The sequence below is a fragment of the Ranitomeya variabilis genome, chromosome 1 (assembly GCF_051348905.1).
Source record: "Ranitomeya variabilis isolate aRanVar5 chromosome 1, aRanVar5.hap1, whole genome shotgun sequence".
Taxonomy (NCBI): Eukaryota; Metazoa; Chordata; class Amphibia; order Anura; family Dendrobatidae; genus Ranitomeya; species Ranitomeya variabilis.
Window position 1 is genome coordinate 613,511,818 of NC_135232.1, and position 18,836 is coordinate 613,530,653.

Consider the following 18,836-nt stretch of genomic DNA (forward strand, 5'->3'; position numbering starts at 1 on the left):
CCATATCTCTGTGGTAAGATCGGTTCTGCTCCCATATCTCTGTAGTAAGCTCCTTTCAGTTTCCATATCTCTGTAGTAAGCTCGGTTCTGCTCCCAGATCTCTGTAGTAAGTCAGTTCTGCTCCCATATCTCTCTAGTAAGCTCAGTTCTGCTCCCATAGCTCTATAGTAAGCTCGGTTCTGCTCCTATATCTCTGTAGTAAGTTCGGTCCTGCTCCCTTATTTCTGTAGTAAGCTCGGTTCTGCTCCCTTATCTCTGTAGTAAGCTCTGTTCTGCTCCCTTATCACTGTAGTAAGCTCGGTTCTGCTCCCACATCTCTACAGTAAGCTCCTTTCAGTTCCCTTATCTGCATAGTAATCTTGGTTCCGTTCTCATGTCTATGTAGTCAGCTTGCTTCTGTTACAGTATCTTTGAAGGCAGTAAACTTGGTTCTGCTCCCATATCTATACAGAAAGCTCTGTTCTGTTGCCTTATCTATGTACCAGCCTGTATTTAAAGCTTGTTATGCTGCTTTAATGCAGCGGCCAGAGATAAGCAGGGCAGAGGTGGGCCATCGCCTTGTAATTGCCCCCCTAGCTGAAAAGTAACAGCCAGCCCCTGGACCTTAATAACAATAATAATAAAAATAATCTCTTATTATATAGCGCCAACATATTCCACAGCGCTTTAAAGTTTTTGCACACATTATCATTGCTGTCCCCAATGGGGCTTACAATCTAAATTCCCTATCAGTATGTCTTTGGAATGTAGGAGGAAACCGTAGAACCCGAAGGAAACCCACGCAAACACGGGGAGAACATACAAACTCCTTGCAGATGTTGTCCTTTGTGTGTTTTGTACCCAGGACTCCAGCGCTGCAATGCTAACCACTGAGCCACCGTGCCCTTGTGACAAGCCGACTTGTTGATTCCAATGTTTTTCCTGGAAGTCCACCTCTTGGCTTTTGAATGGGTGCACAGACTTCATTTCATATTCTTCAAACTGTCATGGCAATTTTCTTGGCTGACAGAACGCTATCGATGAGCTGGATTATGCCGTTTCTCTTCTCTTGGGAAATCTTCTTCATGGCTGCTTCTTGATTCCAACCAGTGACTTTTCTCTTAGGAATAATAATAATAATAATTTTATTTATATAGCGCCAACATATTCCGCAGCGCTTTACAAATTATAGAGGGGACTTGTACACACAATAGACATCACAGCATAACAGAAATCACAGTTCAAAATAGATACCAGTAGGAATGAGGGCCCTGCTCGCAAGCTTGCAAACTATGAGGAAAAGGGGAGACACGAGAGGTGGATGGTAACAATTGCTTTCATTGTTCGGACCAGCCATAGTGTAAGGCTCGGGTGTTAATGTAAAGCTGCATGAACCAGTTAACAGCCTAAGTATGTAACAGTACAGACACAGAGGCTATTAACTGTATAAAGCGTATGAGAACATGATGCGAGGAACCTGATTATGGTTTAAGTTTTTTTTTTGTTTGTTTGTTTGTTTTTTGAATGGGCCACACAGGGATAGTTAGGTTAATGCGCTGAGGCGGTAGGCCAATCTGAACAAATGAGTTTTTAGGGTACGCTTAAAACTGTGGGGATTGGGGATTAATCGTATTAACCTGGGTAGTGCATTCCAAAGAATCGGCGCAGCACGTGTAAAGTCTTGGAGACGGGAGTGGGAGGTTCTGATTATTGAGGATGCTAACCTCAGGTCATTAGCGGAGCGGAGGGCACGGGTAGGGTGGTAGACTGAGACCAGAGAAGAGATGTAGGGGTGGTGCTGAGCCATGGAGTGCTTTGTGGATGAGGGTAGTAGTTTTGTACTGGATTCTGGAGTGGATGGGTAGCCAGTGTAATGACTGGCACAAGGTAGAGGCATCGGTGTAACGGTTGGTGAGGAATATGATCCTGGCAGCAGCATTCAGTACAGATTGGAGCGGGGAGAGTTTGGTAAGAGGGAGGCCGATTAGTAGAGAGTTACAATAGTCCAAACGAGAATGAATGAGTGAAACAGTAAGAGTTTTTGCAGAGTCGAAAGTAAGTAAAGGGCGAATTCTAGAAATGTTTTTGAGATGCAGATAAGAAGAGCGAGCCAGTGATCGGATGTGGGGGGTGAATGAAAGCTCGGAATCAAGGATGACCCCAAGGCAGTGGGCATGTTGCTTTGGAATCAACCTAATAACACACTGAGCTGTCAGGGAAGGTGAGAACAGGTTGTATTTTGTAATATATAGGAAGAAAAAGTTTTTTCCACCACCAGGAACAAAACAGTAAGGCTAGGTTCACATTGCGTTAGGGCAATCCGTTTAGCGCTAGCGGATTGCGCTAACGCAATGTTTTTGTAGGGGCCGCGTTTAGTGGTCACGCTAACGTCCCCGCTCTCGCAGATCCCTGATCTGCGAGAGCGGGGAACGGACCTCGCGCGCGCCATGGACGCTACAAGCAGCGTCCGAGGCGCGCTACAAAAGAACGGCACATCGCTAGCGCGAGCCGAAAAAGGCACGCGCTAGCAATGCGCTGCAGGCGAAATTTACATTGCTGTCAATGGGTGCGCTAACGGACCCGTTGCACGGCGTTAATTGCGACATTTTCGCCGTGCAACGCTGTCCGTTAGCGATCACCCACTAACGCAATGTGAACCTAGCCTAACAATGCAGTGACATGGCAAGAATCGTTATAGCTAATTACATGCAAAATAGTAGCAAGTAATATTTATGTATGAGATAGCTGAAATGATTGTCTATAAAATGATGGTAGTCTCATGTTCGAAGCAGTAGTGGATGGTGATAAATGGAGCCTGAAAGTCACAAGTTCAAAACATTGTTAGCCTTTTGCTTGTCATTGTTAATCTGTAGGTTAATAGCATTTGGGGACATGATAGGTTCCTTTTAAGATCAGGAAAGTGTGGCTATAATCACCACTGTCATACCTTATTAGCTATAAGGGAGGACATTGTGAAGACAATATTTAATAAGAGAGGATAGTGTGGCGGCCATGTACCATAAGGGAAACAATGTGGGTGTTGTATTTTGTGCCGGGAGCAGAGTGAAGGGTAATTATTTTATCAGGAGCACCGTGTAAGGCAGATAATTTTATTCTGTAGCATTATATGACACTTCTCTTTTTAAGGGCGCCATGTTGGAATATGCAGCAGAAAAACAGAGTAGATGGAAGTCTGCAGAGAGGAGCTGTAGATTTTAAAAGTCATCACGGCATGCGAAGAAGATGAAGAAAAAGAGAAAGGCTGCAATTAAAGAAGACGTCATCAATTCGATACCTGAATGTAAGTATTTTTTTGTGATACTGCCTATGTCTCATAAGTACTATGGTTCCTGTATGGTCCGCAGTCTGATGATGGCTGGTAACAACAACTCCCAATATCTCCTTACCATTGATAAAGATACTGTCAGGACTGAATAACTGTGCAAACCAAGCACAGGTGCTCAAAGCATCAAGGCGGGGCTAAATATATGAGTGCACTTTTTCACTTGCTTGTTTTCCCTCTCTTTCCACCAGCTCTGGCTTCATCATGGAGCTAGTAAAGGGCAAAAATAGAGAAAACAAGCAGGTGGGAAGTTGCACTTAAATGTTTGGCCGCTCTATGACGTATTAAGTGCCTATATTTTGTTTGAACAGTCATTCAGTCCTGACAGAGACCTTTTAAAGGACATACTGAAAGTTGTAGGTTTATGCAAAACAAATATATATGGGGCTTACCTGATATTACAATTGATTACTGTACTGAGCTTGACGTTGTATCAATGTTCCGATGGTGGTTCTGGTGACGTATTCATGTTCTGATGATGGTTCTTGTGATGCATTCCTGTACTGATAGTGGTTCTGGAGCTGTGATCCTGTACTATTATTGGTTCTGATCCTGTACAAATATAGCAATCCATATCTTGTCAGATAACGTGACACATCGCTATGTTAATAAAGTATTGTGCCATTTAACAAGTTAAGGATTGCTACATATGCATTTATGTTAAGAGAATAAATGTTAAAATCAAGCACTGTGACATTCTAAATATAGTGTGCAATATGCTCACTATCAGGATTCCGTTCTGCTTAGACTACTTTCACACTAGTGTCATACGACGCACGTTGCAATGCATCGTTTTGGAAAAAAAGCGCATCCTGCAAAATTGCTTGCAGGATGCGTTTTTCTCCATAGACTTGCATTAGCGACGCATTGCGACGGATTGCCACACGTTGCAACCGTCGTGCGACGGATGCGTCGTGTTGCGTCGGACCGTCGGCACAAAAAAAGTTACGTGTAACGTTTTTTGGTGCGTCGTGTCCGCCATTTCCGACCGCGCATGCGCGGCCGGAACTCCGCCCCCGCCTCCCCGGACATCACAATGTAAAACTGCATCCACTGCCCCCGTTGTGTTTTTCTTTCACAGTTTGTGTCGGAACGTCGCCACGTCGCATTGCGACGTGCGTCATACAACGCTAGTGTGAAAGTAGCCTTACCTGTTCCACCGGTCACCATGTGACCAGTCATGTAATTTTCATACTTACGGTCACCTATTGACGAGCTTCTCTCAATGAATCACGGCCTGTAGTTTTCCATTGAACAATGAGTATGAGTAGATTTTTGCCCTGGAACCTAGGAAAACCTAGATCCGCCTCTGAATAACATCTTGATGTATTTCAGTCATTATGTAGTGTAAGGTGGAAGGTGATCTTAGTGATGATTGGTATCTACTATGACATGGTCACAGTAATGGGGTAATATTGGTCTTTTTGATAATATGTTTTTTATTCAGTATCTGTTAAAAGCAGTCATTATGTAGTGTAGTGAAAGGTGTATTGTGATATTATTGTTAATATCTTTTTAATTTTGAAAAACACATTGTCTTTGTACAGTGTGATTTTTATGTAGAGATAATGGTCATGTGTACTTACCATGTAGTTGGAATGGTAATGGACTTTGTGTAGTGGTATTAATTGGGTCTTGTATAGTAGTAGTTTTAGTAATATTGGTCTATGTATAGCGTGTTTTAGGGTTTACAGTGGTACACAATAATTTTATATGTATAGATCTTCTTTTACGTAGTGGGAGGGGGATTGTATGGGGAGCCATGTTCATTGGGGTTTGGGCCCCGGATCTTTTAGGACCTGTGGTGCATTGACCAATGTTACAGCCAGGGGGCGCTGTGTGTGCACTTCAAGATGCACTTGGAGGCATAGTTGTGATGAAACAGTGACTGGCAGTGTTGTGAATGGCCGATATGTATCGCAAAGGTGGGTGGGCCCTGTGATAGAAGCCTGGGTATGTTTTGCTCAAGCAGATCTACTGCTGAGGGATTTGTTTACATTGGGAAAGCTTCCAGGTGATTGGAGAGATGGGTGGGACCAGTCACCTACAAACCCACCCAAAGAGGCGTGTCTGAACACGTAAGGCTACGTTCACATTTGCGTTGTGCGCCGCAGCGTCGGCGCCACAACGCACAACGCAAACAAAAACGCAGCAAAACGCATGCACAACGCTGCGTTTTGCGCCGCATGCATCCTTTTTTTGATTGATTTTGGACGCAGCAAAAATGCAACTTGCTGCGTCCTCTGCGCCCAGACGCGGGCGCCGCAGGGACGCATGCGGCGCAAAACGCAAGTGCGACGCATGTCCATGCGCCCCATGTTAAATATAGGGGCGCATGACGCATGCGGCGACGCTGCGGTGCAGACCGCAAATGTGAACGTAGACTTAGATGGTTTTGTGTGTAAGGACCTGTGGTGATGTCACGCTCACATGACTGGCCATGTGACAGGTACCTGGGTGTGGTTACACCTATGTAAAGGAGGTGTGTGTAGCACATGGTGTGAGTGTTTGGGAGTCTGCAAGTGTGGACAGACTTCCATGTGTTCTGGCTGGACACTGCAGAGTGGCCTGTGTGTTGGACAGTTCCAAGTGGGGACAGACGTCCTGAACAGCACACAGAGACCATATTTAGGCTGGAGAGCCTGCGTGCTGGACATGGCACAGCCTGTGTGCCTACAGGTCTGAGAGAGAGCGGAGCTCTACAATGGACATTGAGGATTCATCTGTCTAATGTAAGACTGTTTATCGTTTGTTCATCTTTCTATGGTTTATGGAGTTTAATAAACCGGATTTGACCATATTTGTGAGAGGTACAGTGCCTGAGTGCTTAAATCCTATGCCAAGCGAGTGTCCCCCAACACACTCAGGTAGCGTATCACCGCAGACCCTAGCAGCACCCCTGGGCCCTCGTTCTGTTCCTTCTGTTATTGAACGGGCTACCTAGGCACGAATATAGTAGCATTGAAATTACAGCTCGTATTGCAAAAACACAAGTCCACATTCAATCATGTTAACTGAAAATAAAAAACATATAGTTTTTTGAAGATGAGGAGGAAAAATCAAAAGCGAAGAGGAGCCCACTGGGACGCTTTCGCTCAAAGGCTCACAAAAATCTGTAGTTGGTTACTATTAATTTTCTCATTGGACCGCAAACTGATTTGTTTCCAAAAATATAGAAAATGGGTCCTAACATCTCAGATGGAGATCAGAACAGGATACAAACATTGTCAGTTCTTACAAGAAAAAAAAAGAGCAGCAGTCCATTTATGGTCAAGGACTGGTGAAGGGGCTACTTAAAACACTAGAAAAATCCTCCTGCCCTTAATGGCTAAAAATCCCTCCAGCTAAGATGATAATTAGAAGCAGAGAACATTGTCAGTACTTGTTTATGTGTTCAGAATATACTATGATTAAGAAAAGCCGGCAAGAGAGATGCCTTACAGCAAGAAAAATGAGACAATTGACAAGGATGTGAAAAACGGTAGTTCCCAAGTCAACGGCTTCTATTGACTGTATTTACAAAAATCATGAGAAATTCAACCTGAGAAAGAAAAGCGCAAATTAAAGCCAAATGTGAAGTTAAATGATCAGCAACGTAAGGTCAGTGGATGGAATCAATTTAAAAATCACTCTGGCCAAAGTGACTGCATTATGACTACACCAAAGAGAAGATTCTTGTATCCTTGGATGGAACTGAAGATGTGTGTCGGACCTCTGAGAATTTACAGACTGACCCTGTCAGCGCTGACAGGGTCGCTTACAGAGAAATGGTAACAGCTACATTTATTTCCAGGAGAAATAAAAGGTGGGACTGCACAATGCAGATTTCTAAGGAAAAACGAAGAATTGTTATTCTATGGGAATTATGTTCCATAAAACAGATGTCAGAAAAACTAAGCTTGATTTTACACATCAGATAGTTGTCAGAGAAATAGACTGATAACTATCTCTACTATTTCTTTTGACTCTTTCATATATTAGCATTCGACTTAGGCGGGGGGATTCATGCATTTTTGACAGGGAGAGAAGAGAAAGCCACTTATAGGCAGGAGAAAGCGATGGAGACAATAGGACGAGGCATTGAAATTCCAATTGTCTTATCGAAAGTGTTAAGAGGCCACCATACGCATCACAACGCCGTCTGGCCTCATTAGAATTGGTTGGTTTGGCCAACTTTTAACTAATAGGGAAAATAAGCCATTGCTTAAATCAGATTTTTATGTTAAATGTATTTTTTTTTAGAAATGTTTGGCAAATTTTCTTTTTATGATACAATCTGTATTAAAAGTAAAAATTATAAGTCTTGCAATTTTTATACTATCCACAGGTTGTTTTTTTTTAAGACTTTAACTTCCATTGTTATAGAAATCAATACATGTACATTAGCCACAAAAAAATAGATCCCCAACCCTATCTGTTCTATTGAAGCATCTAATGAGCGTATGCAAAGGTCATTATGAAGGTAGGGAGCTATGATGTCACCTATAGTGACAGGTGGATCCTGTGTTATCAGCTGTATATAGAGTGTTAACTATCTTGCCTCTGCAGATAAGGAGACTGCTGAAAACTCTTCTTGAAAAGACAGAAGGTATAAGGCTACTTTCACACACAGCGTATTTGCTGCGTATTTTTACGCGCGTGTATTTTGCTGCTGCTTTACCTGCGTTTTTTTACGCAGGCAAAAAACGCAGCTGCTTTCACACACAGCGTTTTTTGCTGCGTTTTTTGCAGCTGCGTTTTTTTCAGCATTGTGTACTGAAAATAAAGTTTGTTTGAAAAAAAAAAAAAAGGGGAAAAAAAAGACTCATTGAGGTCATTTCCTGTCTTTATGACTCAGAATACAATACACACTGGAGTTAACATCATGTCGATTCTGCCAGCTGCAATGGCCTTGAGCCAAAGACGCCTCAGCAAGCGGAACAGACATCAGCTGGGGTTTACTAACCCCACTGTCACTAACCCCAGGTTACTAGGGCAGGCGTCAGTCAGACGCCCCCCCTCGTAACCCTGTACGGTAAGGGTATGTTCACACGATCCTGATTTCAATCCTTTTTTTTCAGGACAAAAACCGCAGCTCTTGGCAGAAAACGCAGGTGCGTTTTTGGTGCGTTTTTGATGCGGTTTTTGATGCGGTTTTTAGTGCGGTTTTTTATGCAGTTTTCTCTGCAGATTGTCTGTGTTTGACACAAATAAAGCTTTAACTGCAGTGGGGAAAAAAAAAAAAGAAATGATGTCATTTCCTTGTCCAACCCTTTTCTTCTTCCATCCTCCATTTTGGGACTAAACACCAAAATGAGTGGACGTGTTTTGAATGACAGCGCTCCGCAGAGTGCTGAGCGTAGGCCAGATCACAGCCCGCGGATCCAGCTCTATCCAGCTATTTAAGTCTACGTTCACATTTGCGGTCTGCGCCGCAGCGTCGCTGCATGCGTCATGCGCCCCTATATTTAACATGGGGGCGCATGGACATGCGTCGCACTTGCGTTTTGCGCCGCATGCGTCACTGCAGCGCACGCATCCGGACGCAGCAAGTTGCATTTTTGCTGCGTCCAAAATCAATCAAAAAAGGACGCATGCGGCGCACAACGCAAATGTGAACATAGCCTAAGTGCCACGTATTTAAGTGCCACGTATTTCTTTGCCACGTATCACGTATTTCAGTGCCACGTATTTCAGTGCCACGTGCCACGTATTTCAGTGCCACGTGCCACGTATTTTAGTGCCACGTGCCACGTATTTTAGTGCCACGTGCCACGTATTTCAGTGCCACGTGCCACGTATTTCAGTGCCACGTGCCACGTATTTCAGTGACACGTGCCACGTATCAAAGTGCCACGTATCACGTATTTCTGTGCCACGTATTTAAGTGACACGTATCACGTATAAGTGCCACGTGTCACGTATTTAATTGCCACGTATTTAAGTGCCACGTATCAAGATTTTCCATGGAGAACAGACACATCCAGAGATATGTCTGCTCTCCACGGCTGCAGCAACACACTGACAGGAGCCATAGTTCCTGTCGGTGTGTCACTGCGCATGCGCGAGCGAGTTTACCGGCGGTCATTGACCCCGGCACTCTCGCTTAACGGCAGTGCTGCGTGGGAAAGTTCAACGCAGCTGTACTGCTGTTAACCGAGACGCCGGAGCCATTGAACTCCGGAACAGTACGCGATACACTGCTAGGAGCTTCGCTCCTGGCAGTGTATCGCCGGAGAGCAGGGGATCGGCGTGGGACACTCGTTTTATGGATTCTGCGGACAGGGAGTATGAATTTGGTTTATTATTTTTGGATTTTTTCCTGGAGGATCGAGGGCTTCGCCTTCAAGTGTGCTGTTGGTGAGTATATACTCTGTTATGTGTTGTATGTACTGTACTATGTGTCATGTATGTGTATTGTGTGTAGGTGTTTTGTGTAACTTTACAATTGTGCTAAGTCGCCGGACACAGGGACAACTCTCCCATCCTAATACCGGATGGGAGTAGTAGTCCCATACGGCGACTTAGCACAATGGTGGCACTAGCGTCGCATGGGGACACACACACACACACACACACACACACACACACACACACACACACACACCAAATCGATCAGCAGCCCCACGTTTATGCTCATTCTGTTGAAGGACTCCATGCTGCTTCACTGGGGGGCGGGGGCTTCCCTCTTCCTGTCCGACGTCACGTCCGGTCCTGGGTGTCAACCCTTCCATACAAAGACGCCGACACCCAGGACAAAGGCGCTGTGTGTGGACGGTAATATGGGGCCCTATGGGGATACGCAGACACGCCGCTGCGTAAAGAATTGACATGTCAATTCTTTTTACGCCGGCGTGTTTGCAGACAAAAGCGCCGCGTTTTTTTGCGGTGTGTCTGAACGGCAAAGTGAATTTCTCATTCACTTTGCCGGCAGACGAAAATGACATTGCGCATTTTTGAAAAGCGCCCGCAAAATAGCGCTCAAAAATGCGCTATGTCTGAAAGTAGCCTAAGTCTAAAATAACCTCAGTGGCCAGTGTGAAAAGTGCAAGATTACTAATTTTGGGGTTTTTTTATGTAAAAATTTTAGGAATGAGCAGACTCGTGGAAGTTCGGGTTCTGCTGCTTCTGCCGAACTTAAGAAAAAACGTTTGGTTCGAATACCAGAACTTGACCCGAACTTCAACCTGGACCCAAATCCCATATCAGTCAATGGGGACCTGAACTTTGGTGCTGTGAAATAGTTGTAGTTAGGGCTAGGGGGTTGCAAAATGAAGCAAATAGAGGTAAGAGCAGGTCAATTGCCCTGCAAACAAATGGCAGAGGTCCAAGTGGAGGAGAGAAGCAGTGCCTTGCATGTGTATTTTACTGAACTCTTTAAATAAATAACTTAAAAAAAATGATGTGGGGTCCCCCCTATTTTTATAGCCAGCCAAAAGAAAGCAAACAGCTGGTTTTATTATGCTGGGAAGGGGCTAATATCCATGGACCTTCCCAGCTTATTAATATCCGCACACAGCTGTCTTTTGCCTTTGCTGGTTGTTAAAAATGGTGAGACCGAAAAAATGATGTCTGTCCTCCCTATTTATAATAACCAGCTAAGGCAAAGCAGACAGCTGCAGGGTGTTATTAATAGACTGGGAAGGGCAATGGATATTGGCCCCTTCCCAGCCTAATAAGACCAGCCCTCAGCCACTTCAGAAATGGTGCATCCATTAGATGCATCTATTCTGGCTCTTAGCCTCAGCTCTTCCCAATTGTCCTGGTGTGGTTGCAATTGGGGTAATGATTTTAGGGTTGATGTCAGCTCTGTAATGTCTGCTGACATCACTCCCAGGGGTTAGTAAGATAGAAGCGTCTGTCAGACACCAATATTGCTAACCTCGTAGTCAAAAGAAATAGACACACAGAAAAGTCCTTTATTTGTAAAAATCACTCCCCTACAAGTTCCCCCTTTTACACATTTATTAAAAAAAATCCAAAGGGTCTGCCGCAATCCAAATAGAGTTCCCACAACAATCCCTGTCTTCTGTGTCCAGTCTACGGAACCCAGTTCAGAGAACGCACCTCCATAGACTGGTGCAACATCCACTGCCGGGTCTGGTGTTGCACTTCGCAAAACCCAGTCGCTGTGAACTGAAGTGTTGTCAGTAAAGTTACCTCAGCTCACAGCAGCCAGTTCTCACAAGGGCAGCGCAAGTGCCGGACTGATGAGCAGTGACGTCACCGATTATCAGTCCGGCACTCGCGCTGCCCTTGTGAGAATCAGCTACTGTGAACTGATGTAAACTTACTAACATCACCTCAGTTCACACCTTCAGGTTAACGGAGTTCACAGCCACTGGATTTCTCAGCAGCTGTGAGGCCTGGAACCCTTAAGGGAGACTTTAAGCATACTGGAGTTCCCAGTTGCTGGAACACTTGGAGGCTGTGAACTCTAATAACCTTAGTTAGTTATACTTGGCATGGCTATGATGGGGCAGACGTGCCCACAGCCTTAAAGCTTGTTGATTGGATGCACTGCAGCCTTTCAACAAGCTTTATTAGTCTGCTGAACCCAAAGAGTAAGGCTTCTTTCACACTAGCGTCGTACTCGGCCCGTCGCAGAGCGTCGGGCCGACGTACCGACGCTAGCGTTGTTTGCGCCGCACAACGGGTGCAGTGGATGCTGTTTTTCCAGGCATCCGCTGCCCCATTGTGATGTGCGGGGAGGTGGGGGCGGAGTTCCGGCCGCGCATGCGCAGTCGGAAATGGCTGTCCGTCGGCAGCAAAAAACTTTACATGTAACATTTTTTGCAGCCGACGGTCCGCCACAACATGGCGCAACCGTCGCAATGTTAGTCAATGGTGAAAAAACGCATCCTGCAAGCACTTTTGCAGGATGCGTTTTTTCGCCAAAATGACGCATTGTGACGTATTGCAAAAAACGCTAGTGTGAAAGTAGCCTAACACGGACGTAAAGTAAGTCCTTGTTCGGAGTTCGTACCAGACGCTAGGTGTCCGGAACAGTCCTGGATCGCTCATCCCTTAATATAATGTATTTTTTTAAATATTTTTTTTTTCACATGTCACACAATCACCTGTCAGCTCAGTATTGTGAGAGGGACAATGTATATGATGCTTATAAATGTCTGCTCTGCAAAGGGACTGGTTTTGTATTTAAAATTCGCTATCAAGAAATGAAGGAAATTCCATTCTCCAATTGTTTGTTATTGCAGATATGAAATGTATACAGACGAGAAGTTGGCTGGCGCTCTGGCTGCAGTTAACAGCTTACAGTTCTTATTAATTGTAGACAGTGGACTTAGGTTTCATATAACTGGTCCGAGTGAAAAATAAGCAATTATATAATGAGCTTAATTATTTACTTGCTTTTATTGTGCCTGCTTGTTTAATTAATTGTACTTATTGTTTCAGTAAAGGCATACAGTAGGTTTACTGCTCTCGTGCCTCACAAAAAGGTAAAACCATTTTTGGGCACATTCCGGTCTAATAAGTCCAAAACTGTATAGATTCTCCTGCTCTGTAATTTAAAAAAATATATATATTTTTTAAAGGAAAGTTCCGCTTCATCCGTTTTCTGTCAGCACTGTAGGTGTTGGAACTTCTTTTATTTACTTCCCAGTATGCATTGCTCAAGCCATTGTCCAATGGCTTGCCTGTTTTGAACTGAAACCTGGACTCTCTATTAAGCCTATATTCAGTTTGATGGACAAAAAGATGGAGCAGTGACAAAGAGACACCACAACTACCTGTAAAGAGATAAAGCCCCATGTCCTCTAGAAAGATGACCCCCAACACTTCTTACAGAGAGAAAAAGAACAGCCCCCAATTTCTGTAGAGAGATAAAGATCCGCCCCCACTTACTGTAGAGAAATAAAAACCTGCCACCACTTCCTGTCAAGAGATAATGCCCCACCCCCACTTCCTGTACAGGGAAGAGATCCACAAGAATTTCCTGTACTCCATCTGTGTTGCTTGAAACTAATTACATTTGACAACTGGAGGTAAGCAGAAAGTTAGAAGGGAGAAACTTAGTGGATGGCACCTTGGAATTATTTTATTAATACATGACAACGTACCGTATAGTAAGATATAATGCCCTCAATTATAACAGCAAAAGTAATAGCGCCACTCATAAAGAGTCTTGTGTGTAGCGTGGGATGTCAGCAGTTTGGCCAAGTAAAAATGCCCATTGAGAGCTCCCGTTAAGGTAATAATGCCCCCTTAGTGCCAATCATAAAGTAATAATGCCACCTTTATGCCTCTGCCCATAATCTATGTGAGTCCACATGTCCCCCCCCCCCCCCCGCACACAGACCAGGCCACTACAGGTGGTGCAAGGCAGTGACGCTGTGACGCTCATATCCTAATGGCCGCAAGCCTGCAGGTCAGAGACTGGTAGGGCAGATCCCTACTCTACCACAGGATACAACTGAATTGGCAGTATGTTAACGCTGGTGCAATAAAAGTGGCGCTCGCGCAGAGATCTGGGGTGCCCAGACTGAAGTCCTGAGCATATTGTAGTGCAGCCGTGTCCTCGCTGTGCAGTGAAAAAGGCAGTGACACGGCAAAAGTTCAAAATAAAGTCTCGTTTAATGTACAGCGTACTCACAAACAGAAAGTAAAGCAGATCCTCCGGATCGCAGTCAGGAAAACTGAGACAGTCCATGCCCGATTGCAAAGGTTACAGCACAGCCGTGTATGCTGAGGTTGCCAGGTTTTTTCACTCTGCTTGGCCCTGTGTTGCCTCACACAGGTAGGGCTCCGCAGAGCTGTCTGCTCTGCCTGCTTGCAAAACAAAACTGACACACCCAACCCCCTACTGTAGGGGCTTTAACTTGAATCTGTGGCCATGGGCCTCATGGAAAACTCAGAGCCGGGGAGGAAACGGACCAACCCCACTAATTTTTTGTAGTCCGTTTAAAAAATAAAAGTCCATGTCAGGTTTTACCTAAATCTGCATTGGACAAATAGCTTGCACAAAGCTACACTTACTTTTATTCTGCATTGCAATCACAGTTATGCCTATGACTGCAATGCACTCCTACGACCTCCATATGCTTCTTTGTACTTCCTGGGGGACACATAGCGACCCTCGCATATAACACCGGTCACTGCCTCACAATATGCACTGTCCCGGATGTTTGAGACTAGTGACACCATTTCTACTTTCATATTTTTTCTTGTACGTGTAAGAATTTTGCACTTCAGATCAACCACCACATTGACCCCTTGATAGAATGATCTAATGCTTGTACTTGTGAATAAAGAAGTTCCAATTGAAATCGATTTGCAGGTCCAGCGGCCATGTCAGTATTTCATGGTTGCCAGTTGAAACTCTCTGAACCACCTCTTACCTGCCGGAATCCGTGGCTCCTTTTCTGATTTGTTGGCCTGGAGCTACATCATCGTTGTGGTGTTATACCATGCCTGTTAATCAAAGGAGATATCTGGGATGCTGGCAGGTAGGAAGAGGTTTTCATGGCTCCTTTCCCCTGGACTTTGGTCCTGCAAATTGATTTGCTCACCTCTTATTTCAGATATATCATATCTATATTTCCTCATATATCAGTGAAAATGTATTTTATTTTAAGAAGCAGATTGTCGTGTAAATTGGTCTAAAACTACAGTCTTTTGCTCTTCTATCTCTTCTGCAGAACAATTTGTGCTAATATTGTACAGACTGGACATTTGCCGAGCTTTCCGTTAGAGCACAATTCTTTTCCCACCACACCCGGATAAGTACACGACTACAAAATGTTCTGCTTATGAACATTTCGATTTTATTTTGTGCTTTTTTGGATGTTTTTTTCCTGACTTTCGAACTCCACTGACAAACAAAGCTGCACTTAATGACAATATATTACCCCACGTCATAATCTCAATGGATGAGATATATGAGATATTTGGTGTTTTTCTCATTTTCAGCTTTAATTGACTTTGAGGATCTTCGTTCTTTTGTGAGAACGACTCCTCGATTCTTACATATTGTTAGGAGCAGTCTACAATTACTAACACGATTAATATGCTGTGCCTTAAAGCAGGGGTGGATAACATTTTATGGTACACTGGATACAAATTGGGCCCATCCCTTTTGAGTGAAAGATGGAAAAAGCAAGGTGTTAAGACTATGCATTGCACGGGCGTGCTGTACAAGTTTTTGAACTGCCTTATTATTGGCCCTATTATGGCTTAGAGAATGCTACTGAAATTCAGATTGATATGTCTTTAGTTTACTCTCCCACAACATCTGAAAGTTTCCCCAAAACTAGGAGCTGTCCTAGAAGAGCAGTAAAGTTTGCAAGATGCACTATTGTGGCACCCCAGGAGTTCGGGTACCACAGTAGTGCTGCCTTCCTCTCGGGGAGGGTAGTGCTATGTCTGGAGACAAGCGGGATTCCCTTTGGTAGGTTATCACACACACAACACCTTCCAAATCCAGGCCAGGAGGGGGAGCTGTTTTAGGGCAGCTTCCCTGGATAAAGATCCTGGTTTGGAGGCGGAGTGAGTTCAGTTAGTGCAGACAGTCTGTGTGCGAGGACAGACATGGATGGAGCACAGGGGAAATACAGGACTCCAGGAGGCCACGAGTAGGCCCCAGGGAGTCAGTGCGCAGAGAATCCGGGAACCGGGAGCCCGAGGCTTATGTGGATTATAATACACAGAGCAGAACCAGAGGGCATTGAATTACACGGACTTTGCCCTGTGGCACAGCAGCACTTTGGAGCTTGGAGTCACCATGAAGGACCCCAGTAGGCACGGCTCAAGCTGCCTGCCATACAGGTACCTGTCACAGGACAGGAGAATGAATAAGGACCTTGTTTGAGACACTTAGTGGCAGCAGGAACCTCAGAGACAGTAGCGCAGAGTGGAAGGCCCCTACCTGACCTACCCAAGTGACCCCGCTTGTCTCTGGACTGCCCAGACTCCTAACAACCTGTTGCTGGTACCCTGGACTGTGGCCAGTCACCCACAAGTAAACCAGGTAAAGACTTATCACTTGTCTCCTCCATTTATTCACCGGCTACACCATCTATGCCACATACACCATAGGACCCCTGGGGACCCCACTTCACCTGTGGGAAGTGTAACATCTGGGCTGCCGCAAGATCCCCCAGGGGACCCCTTTAATGCAGCATTGGTACTGACCAAACTCCACAGCAAACCTTTAACATTTAACCCCTTTTAACGTTGATGCCCAGGACCTGGTACCGAGTACCCTACTGCCCTGTGTGCACGTCACTGTCCTGACTACTTACATATCTGCATTTCTACAGTTGCTTTCCTCCCAGGCTCCTCTTCCCACAATATCATAATACTGCGTGTGGTGACAGGATGTTGTCTGCAGCAATGCCCAGGAGTGAAGATGAAGGCAATCTGTAGGAATTATAGGGATGAGCATCTGCAAATTTTGATACTTGTCTATGAGAGATCTTGTCTGGGTTCTGTGTCTGTTTAGATACTTCAGTTTGCTTTGGGGCCTGTATTTCTTTAGGGGTCTTGTTTTTGAAGTCATACATGCAGAAATACATTCAGCAACTGTGTGGTTTGTCTCTCTGTGCATTGCATTCTGTTTGTAGATCTTTTGCTGCCTGACCTTGGACCTCGTTCTGACCATCCATCTGTTTAACCCCTTCTGCTATGATCTGCTATCCTCCTGGTATTCTGACCTTGGAACATTACCTGACTACTAGGGTTGAGCGAAACGGGTCGATCATTTTCAAAAGTCGCCGACTTTTGGCTAAGTCGGCGTCTCATGAAACCCGATCCGACCCCTGTGCTTGTCGGCCATGCGGTACGCGACTTTCGCGCCAAAGTCGCGTTTCAATGACGCGAAAAGCGCCATTTCTCAGCCAATGAAGGTGAACGCAGAGTGTGGGCAGCGTGATGACATAGATCCTGGTCCCCACCATCTTAGAGAAGGGCATTGCAGTGATTGGCTTGCTGTCTGCGGCGTCACAGGGGCTATAAAGGGGCGTTCCCGCCGACCGCCATCTTACTGCTGCTGATCTGAGCTTAGGGAGAGGTTGCTGCCGCTTCGTCAGAAGCAGGGAGAGCGTTAGGCAGGGTCCACTAACCACCAAACCGCTTGTGCTGCAGCGATTTCCACTGTCCAACACCACCTTCGGTGTGCAGGGACTGTGGAAGCTATTTTTTTTTTTTTTTCCCCTCAGCGCTGTAGCTCATTGGGCTGCCCTAGAAGGCTCCGTGATAGCTGTATTGCTGTGTGTACGCCACTGTGGAAACCAACTGCTTTTTTCAAAGCACATATCCTCTTGTTCCTTCCTTTCTGCACAGCTATCTTTTTTGTTTGTCCACACTTTTTATTTAATTTGTGCATCAGTCCACTCCTATTGCTGCCTGCCATACCTGGCTTACATTACTGCAGGGAGATAGTAATTGTAGGACAGTTTTTTTTTTTTTTTTTTTTTTTTTTTGTGGGAGATTAAGATTGGCATTTCTGCTACAGTGCCATCCCTGTGTGTGCCATCTCTCACTGAGTGGGCCATAGAAAGCCTATTTATTTTTTCCGTGATTTGTGTTCTAAAATCTACCTCAACACAAAAACACTACATCAATCAGTGGGAGAAAAATATTGGCCTCAGTCAGGGCTTGTGTGCCACTGCTGTGTGTGCTATCTCTCATTCAGTGGGCTATAGCAAGCCTATTTTTTTTTTTTTTTTTTAATATTATTTGGTTTCTAAAGTCTCCCTGAAAAAAAAAAAAAACCTAAAAAAACAGTGGGAGAGTAATATTGCCCTTTCAGCTTGTGTGCCAGTCTTGACTCCTGGGTGTGCCACCTCTCTCCCTCTCATTCAGTGGGCCATAGAAAGCCTATTTATTTTTTTTTTAAAATATTATTGGGTTTCTAAAGTCTCCCTGAAAAAACAAAAAATACATAAAAAAACAGTGGGAGAGTAATATTGCCCTTTCAGCTTGTGTGCCAGTCTTGACTCCTGGGTGTGCCACCTCTCTCCCTTTCATTCAGTGGGCCATAGAAAGCCTATTTATTTTTTCCGTGATTTGTGTTCTAAATTCTACCTCAACACAAAAACACTACATCAATCAGTGGGAGAAAAATATTGGCCTCAGTCAGGGCTTGTGTGCCACTGCTGTGTGTGCTATCTCTCATTCAGTGGGCTATAGCAAGCCTATTTTTTTTTTTTTTTTTTTTTTTTTTAATATTATTTGGTTTCTAAAGTCTCCCTGAAAAAAAAAAAAAAACCTAAAAAAACAGTGGGAGAGTAATATTGCCCTTTCAGCTTGTGTGCCAGTCTTGACTCCTGGGTGTGCCACCTCTCTCCCTCTCATTCAGTGGGCCATAGAAAGCCTATTTATTTTTTTTTTTTAATATTATTTGGTTTCTAATTCTCCCTGAAAAAAAAAAAAAAACCTAAAAAAACAGTGGGAGAATAATATTGCCCTTTCAGCTTGTGTGCCAGTCTTGACTCCTGGGTGTGCCACCTCTCTCCCTCTCATTCAGCGGGCCATAGAAAGCCTATTTATTTTTTTTTAAAAATATTATTGGGTT

The 18,836-nt window shown here is 44.5% G+C and overlaps 1 long non-coding RNA gene across 1 annotated transcript in view; it reads left to right on the forward strand.

Annotated features, from left to right (window-relative positions):
* Positions 1–3,132: 3,132 nt before the first annotated feature.
* LOC143772164 (uncharacterized) overlaps positions 3,133–18,836 on the forward strand; it is a 235,688-nt gene continuing 219,984 nt past the window's right edge. Inside the window, exon 1 of the long non-coding RNA XR_013215101.1 lies at positions 3,133–3,280. This is a non-coding gene — a long non-coding RNA (uncharacterized LOC143772164). The remainder of the gene's footprint in view (positions 3,281–18,836) is intronic.